The sequence below is a fragment of the Petaurus breviceps genome, unplaced genomic scaffold, assembly GCF_028583685.1.
Source record: "Petaurus breviceps papuanus isolate PSGF00001 unplaced genomic scaffold, PetGlider_PUasm1.0 90919, whole genome shotgun sequence".
In the NCBI taxonomy this organism is placed as follows: domain Eukaryota; kingdom Metazoa; phylum Chordata; class Mammalia; order Diprotodontia; family Petauridae; genus Petaurus; species Petaurus breviceps.
This window is the reverse complement of record NW_027187378.1, coordinates 20,732,684-20,744,783: the sequence shown is the minus strand read 5'-3', so window position 1 is coordinate 20,744,783 and position 12,100 is coordinate 20,732,684. Positions and strand designations below refer to the sequence as shown.

At 39.6% G+C, this 12,100-nt stretch overlaps 1 protein-coding gene and 1 pseudogene across 4 annotated transcripts in view; both read left to right on the top strand.

Moving 5' to 3' along the window:
- Window positions 1–12,100, top strand: part of NINL (ninein like) — a 188,856-nt gene that overhangs the window by 16,271 nt on the left and 160,485 nt on the right. The window lies entirely within an intron of this gene.
- On the top strand, window positions 2,405–4,841 carry LOC138151798 (tubulin alpha-8 chain pseudogene; annotated as a pseudogene).

Here is a 12,100-nt window from a genome sequence, read left to right as displayed (position 1 = left end):
ACTTCAGAGCCAGTTCTTTATCCACTGTGTCACCTAGCTGCCCCCTCTCTTATTTTTATATGAGTTTCTTATAAAAAACATATTGTTGTATTCTGGTTTTTAAATTTATTTTATTATCAATTCAACTTTCCTCTTTATGGGTGAGTTCATTCCATTCACATTCAAAGTTATAATTACTATTTCTATATTTCCTACATCCCTATTGTCCTTCTCAGCCTAGCTTTTTGCCCTATCCCTCCTCACTCCTCTAGTTTACTTCCTGGTTACATACCCTTTTAAAGAATTTTTTCCTTATCCTCTCTCCTTACTCTCCTATTCCTTTTTCTACTCACCCCGCCAAGAGTCCCTCCTTTAACCTCTCCCCTACCCTCCTCAATCTTAATCTACACACCCTTCTAAAAGCTATTCCTTTATCTTGTCCCCTTATCCTTTTATTTATTTATGAGTTTAAAAGACTTTTTATACCCTTTTATGTGTGTGTGTGTTCCCTCTTTAACACAGATCCAATAATAAGAGAATAAGGTTTCAACACTTCTAGCCCTCTGCCCTTACCTGCTTCCCCTGTATGAGCTCTTCCTTTTACATTTCATTTGCATGAAATAATTACTCTTTTTTACTTTTTCCTACCCAGTTTTCTTTTTTAGAATCACCCTATCATACTCAGTTCATTCCCAAACTTCCTTTCAAACTACTCAAATAATGATTACAGTCTTAAGAATATTGATAATGTCTTCACATGTAAGAAAAAAAGTTTGGCCTTAATGAGTCCTTTATAATTGTTCTTTAATGTTTTCCTTATATTTCTTTGAGTTTGGGTATTTTTGTCACAAATACCTGAAAGTCTTTCACTTCATTAAACAATTTTTTTTTTAGGATTATACTTTACTGGATAATTACTTTTGGTCCCAACTGAGCTCTTTTTGCTCTTCGAAACGTAATGCTCCAAGACTTGGGTTCTTCTTTTAGTGTAGAAGCTGCTAGGTCTTGTGAAGTCCTGATTGTAGCTCTGCAATATTTAAATTTATTTTTTCCTTATTGCTTGCAATATTTTCAAATTCACTGTGGTATTCCTGTAAGCTTTTCTTCTGGTATCTCTTTCAGTGATGAACAGTAGATTTTTTTTTCTATTTCTACTTTGCCGTCTTGTTCTAGAACTTCAGGGCAATTTTCCTTAATAATTTCTTGTAATATTGTATCCAGATTCTTTTTTTATCATAACTTTCAGGTAGTCCAGCAATTTTTATATCATCTCTTCTCAATATGTTCTCCAGATGAGTTGTTTTTCTAATGAGATGTTTCATATCTCTTCTATTTTTTTCATTCTTTTGGTTTTATTTTATTTCTTTGTGTTTTATGACATCATTCACTTCCCCTTGCCCAATTCTAGTTTCTCTTATTTTTTTTTTTTTGCTTGTTGGAGGGGGGAGGTAGGGCAATTGGGGTTAAGTGATTTGCTCAAGGTCACACGGCAATTCTAGTTTTCAAGGAGTTATTTTCTTCCTTAAGATTTTGGATCTCTTTTTTCAATTTGTTGATTTTTCTTTTCATAATTTTCTTGATTTTCTTGGGTTGCGTTTGTTGTTGTTTTTATAAGTTTTCTTTGATCTCTCATATTTGATTTTTTAAGTCTTTCTAAAGTTCTTTTAAAAACTCTTTAAGTTTTTCCAAGAACTCTTTTTGGGCTTATAACCATTTGACATTGCTCTTTGGGGTGGCAGTGTTTTTTTTTTAACCTCACTGACTTCCTCTGAATATGAACCCAGATCTTCTTTTATACCATAGCAGCTATATATGATTGAATTTTTTCCTATTTTTAAAAAAATTTTATTTTTAGCAACTTATTGTAATCAGATTTTGGTCCTGAGTTGTGGGTAATGATGCGTCAGGCCTTTTTTAACTGTTATTTTCTGAATTCTGTCCTGGGAGCCTCGGGTACTTCTTTCCTCCCCTAAGCTATGTCTAGCACCCCAGCCACTGTCTCCCAAAATGCCCTTACTCCCTGCGGTACCACACTCCCTTGCTGTGGGCTCACTCCTCTTTGCCCACAGCCACAGCCTGGGATCACATATCTGGTCAACACTGTTAGTAGGCTTAGCATCCAAAGACAGTTCTTTCTTCCCCTCAGCTAAATGATCACCCTTTTCAGTAGATGAAAGTTTGTGAGGTGAAAGTTATTGAGGCTAGTCTGCTTCCCAACCCAGCTGCTCCCAGCTGTCCACATTTTTTTCTTGAAAGCAAGGCATTTGGGGTTAAGTGACTTGTTCAAGGTCACACAGCTAGTAAGTGTCAAGTGTCTGAGGCTGGATTTGAACTCAGGTCCTCCTGACTCCAGGGCTGGTGCTCTATTCACTGTGTCATCTATCTGTCCCTTTTTTTCTCTTTGTTTTGATTTGTTTTTTGTCCACATATTCTTAACCCCCACACCTGACACAGTTTACTAAAACCTAAGTCTAGGAGGGATCAGAGTCCTGGTCTGGGAGGTTAAATTAAGACAAAATCTTTTCCATACAGGGGCAGGGAACCAGGCAAGATCTGAGTAACAAGAGAATCTTGAGGAAAGGGTCTGGGTCACAGGTAAGGGCCACCAGCACCAAGAAAGAGTTGGATAACTTTTGTGAGTTGGGTTTCACCATAAACGCCCTGTATAGAGCTAGATTTCCCCTAGAAGATGGGGAGACCAGAGTCCCTAGGTTGACAAGTAGGACCATCTGGCTGTACTGGGGGATTGAAAGGGTAAGGAAGCAAGGCACTTGTTTACATTGTACTAGAGCCATCTTTGTGGTTTTCCAAGGAACCTTCTCCAAATTCTCCACATGCCTCAGAAGTTGTGGAGCTTAGATCTGGACCCAGTACTCTGGTTGGAGTATGACCTCTAAGGAAGGCAGAAGGGTTGTGTGAAAAAGGTGCTGGGTCTTGAGTCAGAGAGGGCAAGTTATTTCACTTTTCTGGGACTCAGTTTCTCTCCAGCTTTAAAACGAGGGATTGGATGTGATCATCTTTAAAGTCCCTCAGCAAGCTCTAAATTTATGATACTAAGTATCTTGGTTGAACTGTCTCATATTTCCTAGCTGCTCATGGGCATACATATGTAAACATCTCAATGCCATGTTTATGATTTAAAGCAAAACTACATTGGCAACTCATGATTAACTTGTTGACCCAGTATAGTTTGGGTGTTTTTCTTTTTTTTTTTTCTTCTTTTTTGTTATTTAATTGCTAAAAAGAGGCAGTGTAGTATAACGAATAGAGGGCTAACTTCCAAGTCAGGAAGACCTAGGTTCATATCTTGGCCCTGATGACAGCAGTGTGACCCTGGACAAGTAGATTAACCTCTTAGTGACTTTAAGTCGCAGAACGGTTGGCTAATTATAGTGATGAAAGAACATTTGCTATTATAGAGGGAATCTCTTCCGCAGGAGCACTCGCGACTGGCAATGAAATCACAGATTAAAAAAAACCAAACCAAACTAAACCCCATGACATTTATTTAGTGCTGTTTGGAATCTATTTGTTATTTATCTCATTTGTGCCATCTGATAGTCTGTAATATAGGTTTATTTGTTTTTGAGTTTCTAAAAATCGCCAAGTGTTAGTTCAATAGAAACCACTTGAGTCAGAAACATTAAAAAAAATTCCAAAAGGGCATTTTACATGTTTTAAAACTTACATGTATTGTCCCAAAGTCAACAAAGTACTGTTCTTTTTATACAAAGGTGATCCTACTGATCTCCTGTGACATTTGCTATCACTTTTTTTTTGTTGCTTTGCAAGACCAGTCCTAGAGAAGCTGGTTATTTCATAATAATAATTATATATATATATATGAAATATCAGGATTCTTAATATTTTACAGCTTTGGGGGAGGCACAGGTTCTGGCTTCACCTCTCTGCTGATGGAGAGGCTGTCTGTTGACTATGGCAAGATGTCTAAGCTGGAGTTTGCCATCTACCCAACCCCACAGGTATCCACAGCTGTAATAGAGCCCTATAACTCCATCCTCACCACTCACACCACACTGGAGCAGTCAGACAGTGCCTTCATGGTGGACAATGAAGCAATCTATGACATCTGCCGTCGGAATCTGGATACTGAGCACCCAACATACACCAACCTCAACTGGCTCATTGGTCAGATTGTTTCCTCCATCACTGCCTCCCTGCACTTTGATGGTGCTCTCAATGTAGACCTTGTGGAGTTCCAGACCAACCTGGTGCCTTATCCTTGAATCCACTTCCCCCTGATCACTCACCCATTGTCTCTGCTGAAAAGGCCTATCACGAACAGCTCTCAGTAAGCAGAGATCTCCAATGCCTGCTTTGACCCCTCCAGCCAGATGGTAAAATGTGACCCACGTCATGGCAAGTACATGGCCTGTTGCATGCTGGCTGTATTGAGATGATATGGTACCCAAGGATGTCAATGCTGCCATTGCCACCATCAAGACCAAGAGAACCATTCATTTTGTAGACTGGTGTCCCACTGGCTTCAAGGTTGGTATCAATTACCAGCCCCCAACTGTGGTACTTGAGGGAGATTTGGCTAAAGTACAGTGGGCAGTATGCATGCTGAGTAACACGACAGCCATTGCTGAAGCATGGGCCCGTCTGGATCACAAGTTTGACCTTATGTATGCCAAGTGGGCATTTGTGCACTGGTATGTGGGTGGAGGCATGGAGGAAGGAGGATTCTCAGAGGCTCTGGAAGATTCGGCTGCCCTGGGGAAGGCTTATGAGGAAGTAGGCACAGACTTTATAGAGGGTGAAGACGAAAGTGAAGAATTCTAGAAGGCATCCAGCAAATAAGCTCTCTGCCCCATCCATCTTTTTTGCACCACTCCAGAATAAAATCTTTTATTTGCAAAAAAAAAAAATTATATATATATATAATAAAAAATGATAGCTAGCATTTATGTAGAACCCTCTGTGTAGCATAGTGTCAGGCCTTGTGATAAGCTCTTGATAAATTTTGTCTTATTTGATCCTCACAACAACCCTGGGAAGTAGGTACTCTTTTTATTCTTATTTTATAGATGGGGAAAATGAAGCAAACAGAAATAAAGTGACTTGCTCAGGGACATACAGCTAATAAGTGTCTGAGGAAGGATTTTAATTCAAGTCTCCCAGACCCCAGGTTCAGTTCTCTTAGCTTCTATATCACCTAGATACTTCTTTTTTTTTTTCTTTTTGGAGGAGGGAAGGTAGGGCAGTTGGGGTTAAGTGACTTGCTCAAGGTCACATGGCTAGTTTTGTGTTATGTGTCTGAGGCCATATTTGAACTCAGGTCCTCCTGACTCCAGGGCTGGTGCTCTATTCACTGCGCCACTCAGCTGCCCCTCACCTAGATACTCATGCTCCTAAAAACTCTTTGTCTATAATTTCAGAGGTGTCTATAATTTCAGAGGTCGGTGAACAGTGAGTTCCTTGTATTTTGGCTGTGTAGACCAATAGGCTAGGATTTCCCAAGGCATGAATATCTGAGAGGTCATAGGATCTACATCTGGAAAGTATAATCTATTTTAATTTCTTAATGTTATAGATGAAGAGAATTAGTGGCAGAATGGAAGGTCTTCTTTGAACTCCAAATCGAAGTGCATATAACATATATGTTATATATATAAAACTCTAACCATAAACACTATATATTTTATATATATTATATTATAAACACTATGTATATATATTATAATTTAAGGCTCTGTGATTTTTCTGAGTATTGGTACTCTCTCCATTGATAAAGATGCAGTTCCTTTATACATTACCAACCAGTGGCCAATCTAGTGATGCACCTTTCTGTACATTGTAAACTAAGATGAGAGAACCAAGTCAATGGCCAACCCATGCTAAAAGCTTTCCCAACTTGTGTAATGGAATGACTTTTGGACTTTAATCAGAAGAGACCTAGATTTGAATCTTTCCTCTCACTCAAGATATATTAGCCTGGGTAATTCATTTTCCTTTAAGAGCCTCAATTTCCTCAGCATAAAATGGGATTAACACCTGAAATACATATATCACCACATTTTTGTGAGGTAATAAGGTGAGACGTATGGAAAGTTTTGCGTCCCTTACAGCACTATATCTATATCTCTATCTAATCTGCTGCTATTATTAATTTCACTGACACAGATTTTAAAAATTCTACAGGCTATGATGAGATATCTGTAAAAACTTGGGTGGAAATAACCAGAAAATACAATGTAAATGTAAGCTATTATCACTGTTTTCATCTATAAGCTTACAAAGGCCAAGGGATCTTACTTTTTAAAACCCACTGTCACCATGTAATTCAAATCAATTAGATAAGCATTTATTAGGCACTTACTATGTACAAAGTAGGAAAAATATGATACACAGTGGTACTTTGATTAAGAAATCCCCTGGGAACAAAATTTATTTTTTATTAAGTCAGCCATGTTATTTAAACATGAAAAACTAAAAATAAATCCTCAAAAATCACATGGAATAAGTTGTGTGCCTTTACAGTCCCATGACCAAAATGGCTTAGAACCGTTTCTTTTTGCTCTGACTCAAAAAGTGTGAAATCCTTGAAATTTTTTTTCTTTTCCAACCTTCCTTCTGTGTCCTCCTCCCTTGTTCCTTATCCAAAGAGATGTGGATGAAGTTATTTATGCCTGTCAATATTATTGACTTATTACAGGTTTATTGACACTTGTTCACATTGAACCAGGTATTTTCTTTTCAACCTTTTTTTCTCGTAACTGTGTAATGAAAGACATTTTTCCTTTGTTAAAGAAATGGTGGATATAGGGGCGGCTAGGTGGTACAGTGAATAGAGCAACATCCCTGGAGTCAGGAGGATCAGAGTTCAAATGCGGCCTCAGACACTTAACACAAAACTTAGCCGTGTGACCTTGGGTAAGTCACTTAACCCCTACTGCCCTAACTTCCCCCTCCAAAAAGAAAATGAAAGAAATGATGGGTATGCAAAACAGATGAAAGCTATTTCTAGGAGATTAAAGGACTCCTGAAATCATCCATCTCTTAAGGTCAACCTCATTGAGTCTTTTGAGGATGACTTGGGAGTGAAAAACAGCTCTGGAGTTCCTAGGAGAAGAGAAGCCCATGTCCCTTCTTTTGCAACTTCTGGGATTTGGAGCCTATTTGTTCTCAGCACAGCACTGATTTCTCTAACTGCTTGGGGCACAATTCAGGGTCCCTTTTCATCTCCCCAACTTGGCCCCAGGCTCAAAGACTCGCAGAGATAGCTTTTTGCAGTTTCTGTCGCATTTGACTTAAATTTTAGTTACTGTTTCACTCGGCATGGCACAACGGAAAGAGTACCGGATTTGAAATCAGAAGACACGGATTCATGGTAGCTCTGCCACTTACCCACTTAAGACGATCTCAGGAAACTGATCTAATCTTTCCAAGCCTCAGTTTCCTCATCTGTTAAAAGGTGGTTGGACAAGGTAATCTTTCTAGCTCACAATCTATGTTTCCATTATTCCCTCTGCCCCATATATTATTCTTACCTCATGTTTCTGCTAATAATTTGTGTCATTGGAACTTCTTTAGCCACATCACTGAACATTATTTTCCAGTCAATGAACTGAGCATATGGTAGTTTCCTCACATTACCTATCACATTATATATTTTTTTTGCCTTTTGGAGGGCAGTTGGGGTTAAGTAACTTGCCCAAGTTTACACGCCTAGTTTTGTGTGTGTGTGTGTGTGTGTGTGTGTGTGTGTGTGTGTGTGTGTGTGAAAAGTGTCCGAGACCGGAACCAAACTAGGGTCCTCCTGACTCCGGGGCTGGTGCTTTACTCACTGTGCCACCTAGCCACCAACATTCTATATATTTTTAAGGAGTATTTCCCTCAGGGGTTGGTGATAGGTTTGAATTGGTTCTTTTACAATCTCTGTTCTGATAATTCAGTTCAATTCAACAAGCATTTATTAAACCCTGTGGGATCAATCACAGTGTCTAATATATCAGCAGAGTTTAATAAATACTTTTCATTCATTTCCCTGGTGACTGGCCAGGATTATAGGTAATTTGTGGATGTGGGGGGTAGGGAATAAGTACTAGACAGTGACTCCCGGAGGGTTTAGGATGGGCAGAAGTTGGTGATTGCCAGACATTGTTTGCAAACAAATCAACCTGAGATCAGATCCATCCATACAAGCCCTTTCATACCTTTCCATAGTCACTTGGGCAAAAGAATACAACTCTCCTCCTTTCCACAGGTACCTTCAGATTGTTTTTCTGTGACCATTTTATTCCCTTTAAGGCTGCCCTTGATGCTGGGGTTTGGAGAAAAGAAAGAAAAAGGTAAAAGAAAAGAGGATGAACAAGAGGACTAGATTTAAACTTTCAGTAACCGAGTTTTTGAGTGGAGCTAGTGATAGACACTGGATCTATGATTTCATTGGTATAGGGAACTCCAAGGTAGGTACACTTCCTTTACCAGTGCAGATGACACTTCCTCTGCAACTTATATTCTTAGAGCTGTCTATAGCACTGAGGTTACTTAGTTTGCCTATGGTCAAACAAGTTGTATGTCTCAGAGGCAAGATTTGAACCTGGATCTTCTTGAGTCCAAAGCTAGCCTTATATCAAATATGCCATGAAGTTTCTTACATGTGTGTGTGTAGAAAGGTACATTTATAGACATCTTCCCCACCTCATTTTACAGATGAAGCAACTGAGGCAAATAGGGTTAAATAACTTGGCCAGCATCACACAGCTGTTAAATGTCTGAGGTAAAAGTTGGACTAAAAAATACAAGTGTTCCTTACTTCAAGCCTGGCACTCTTCACTTCCCCACCTTGAGGAGCTGTTCAAAAAGTGGAATGAGCTGTCTAAAGAGGTCCTGGGCTCCTTCTCCTTGCAAGTCATGAAGACACCAGTAGACCATTTGTTGTATGTTACAGTGAAGATTCTTTTTGTGTATGGGTTAGACTGGATGACTGCTGAGCTTCCTTCCACTTCTTAAATTCTGTGATTCTGCTATGTCTAACTAAGGAATATTCATTATTTCTGTAGTACAAAGTTGGGGGTGGTTTGGTTAATAACAAGATTACATTTATATAATATTTACATAGTTTCAGAGCACATACTTTGTCTCATTTGGTTCTCTCAAGTAATCCATGAGTTGAGTAGGCAAGGAATTTTAACTTCATTTTACATGTGAAAAAACTGGGGCCCTGAAAAGTGAAGTGATTTACATAAACAAGGTTACACAGCTGGGACCTGCACACAGGTTTTCCAAGTTAAGATCTAGCATTCTAGCCATGGCACTATACCTTTTATATTTTTAAAGTAAAGTGGTTGAAAAGGTGTTTTTTTTTTTTTACCTTAGCTGTTGATTCCTCAAAGTTGGGAGGTTCTCAAAAGCTTTGTCAACAGAGCTTAGGTAGGAAGGGAGGGAAGGGAATAAACATTTATTAAACACCTGCTGGGTACCAAATACTGTGCTAAGTGCTTTACAGATGCCTCATTTGATCCTCACAGCAACCCTGGGAGGCAGGTACTTTGATGATTCCCATTTTACAATTGAGGAAAGTGAAGCAGACAGAAGTTGTTACTTGCCCACAGTCACATAGCTAGTAAGAGTCTGAAGCTGAATTAATAATAATAATTATGATGATGATGATGATGACTAACATTTATATAGCTCCTACTTTGTACCAGGCATTGTGCTAAGCAGTTTACAAATATTATCTCATATGATCCTCGCAATAACCCTACTTGTAGATGCTGTTATCTCCATTTTATAGTCAAGGAAATGGAGGCACACAGAGATTAAGTAATATGTTCAGGGTCACACAGCTAGTAAGAATCTGAGGCTGGATTTGATCTCAGGTCTTCTTGACTCTAATTCCACTTATCTGTGTCCACCTAACTGTGCCACCTAGCTGCCTAGCAAGACCTACCAAGACAGAAAAATTTGACAAAGTGCCCCACAGTGAGAAACAGCCTACCTAGCCTGGTGAGGCTCATCATGATGACATTTTCCATTAAGTGTTGGTATTTTCTGGTTATAGCAACTGAGGAAGTTGTCTGCAGAAGCGTGGAAAATTTATGGTCTGCATTGGTACAGAGAGTGCCTTCAACTAGGCCTCAGATCCCTGGTGCATTGAAGGAAGTTATTGACTTCCCCTCCATAAATTGAATTCAGCATACACTTATTCAGCATCTAATGTGTTTGGGCCGAAAGGCACTTGGGGATTTACAAAGTTTAGATAAGGTGTGATGCCAGCCCCCATGGAACATGACACATACACAGTGAATAAATGAAAGAAATCTCATCAGCTAAGCACTTAGTATGTGTCTGGCAAAGTGCAAAGTCCTGGAGATAATGGCAAGGAGTTTACATTCTGATTTGGGGGAGACAATTTGGAGTGGCCAGCGGAGCAAGAAATGCCTGGGGAGTTACAGGGCAGAGAACTGATATCCCTTTCTCAGGACAATGTTAGTATGAATGAATGAAAGAAAAAGTATTTTTGAAGTACTTACCTACTGCCGAGCACTGTGCTAAAGGGAGTGGTGACCAGGGTGGGATATTTTGGTTTTGATAGTTACAGGGATGATGAGTGGAGCCATAAGCAATATGCAATGGAAGCATTTTTGTAGTTAGGGTTCCAGAACTGGAAGGAAGGAGGGGGGACTTGTTATGATACGGACAAAGCAACCAGCAGACGATGGTCAGGGGGCTAGGAGCAGCTAGAAATCACAGTGAATAGAGCACCAGCTCTGGAGTTAGGAGGACCTGAGTTCAGGTCCTGCTTCAGATACTTGACTATGTGACCTCCAATTGCCTTGCAAAAAAAAAAAAGAGAATGGCCAGGGAGTAAAATGAAACATTACTGGAGCTGGTCTAGATATAGTGGGCACAGGAGGCACTCACCAGTCAGGACAGAAGGGCCCGAGGGGGAATTCTGGGAGTGAAAGGATTATTTCCAGTTCATGGTATTTAGTCCAGATGGCAAGGTGGTTAGTAAGAAGATGAGGAGTAAAGTAGGATAGTATTTATAAGATTACTAAAACCAGAGAAAGAAGTAGAGTAAGAAGGAGTAGGCAGGCAGCAAGGCAGATTGTAAGATGGTCGGGGCAAATGATGAGAGGTAAAACATGGTACATGGCCTGGTTGTCATCTAGGCTTGGTTAGGTATAGTGGGCTCACTCAGTCGCCAGTCAAGAAGGCTGGGCTCAGAGTGGGAATTTCAAAATTAAGTAGATTAATGTCCCTAGGGACTGATGACTTTTTTTTTTTCCTGGCAATATGGTTTGGAGGTCTTGGTAGAAGTGGGAAGAAGTGGGGCCATGGCAGGGGCAGCTGGCAAGAAAGCCAGAGTAGATGGGTGTGCATATTGTGTAGATAATCACACACACAGCTATAATACAGAGTAAGTACTAAAAGGAGGTGCAAACAAACTGTTGTGTTAAGTCTGAAGAGAAAAAGGTTATTACCACCTTTTTGGGGGGTGGGGTGGGTCAGGAAAGAATTTGTATGGAGGGTGGCATTTGAGTAGTAGTTTAAAGGACTTATTTAACTGGCAGAGAGATGTAGTAAGATGGTAAGACATTCCAGGCCATGTATTGTGAACAGATGCACAAAGACTCAGAGGAAGAACTATATGGAATTAGTGCTTAGTCCAGTTTGGCTGGAGTATAGAGTATATAGAATGAGTTAACTAGCATTTATTAGAGTGGAATGAATGGCATGAAATAAAGCAAGGTGATTACAAACTGTAGAGGGTCTTGAGTTCTAAGCCAAAGGAGTTCAAGCTTTATTCATTTGGCAGTAGGAAGCCACTGAAAGTTTTTTTTTTTTTAGTAGAGGAATAATGTAATGAAAGCTACAAATAATGAAGGTAGGTCTGGTGAAGTTTGGATTTGAGAGGACAGAGAATGAATATGGGAAAATCTTTTAGGAGGTCATGGTGATTTATTCAGCTGAGTGGTCTCTAGTGGAGTACCACAGAGACCTTTCCTTGGCTCTGTGACATTCAGTATTTTTTTTTTGGCATCTTTGATGAAAGCATAGATAATATACTTGTTAGACTTATAAGTAAGATAGGACTGGATGCATTGGAAAGAAGACAGGGTAGGAAATCCAGATTTAAGAGTCATCA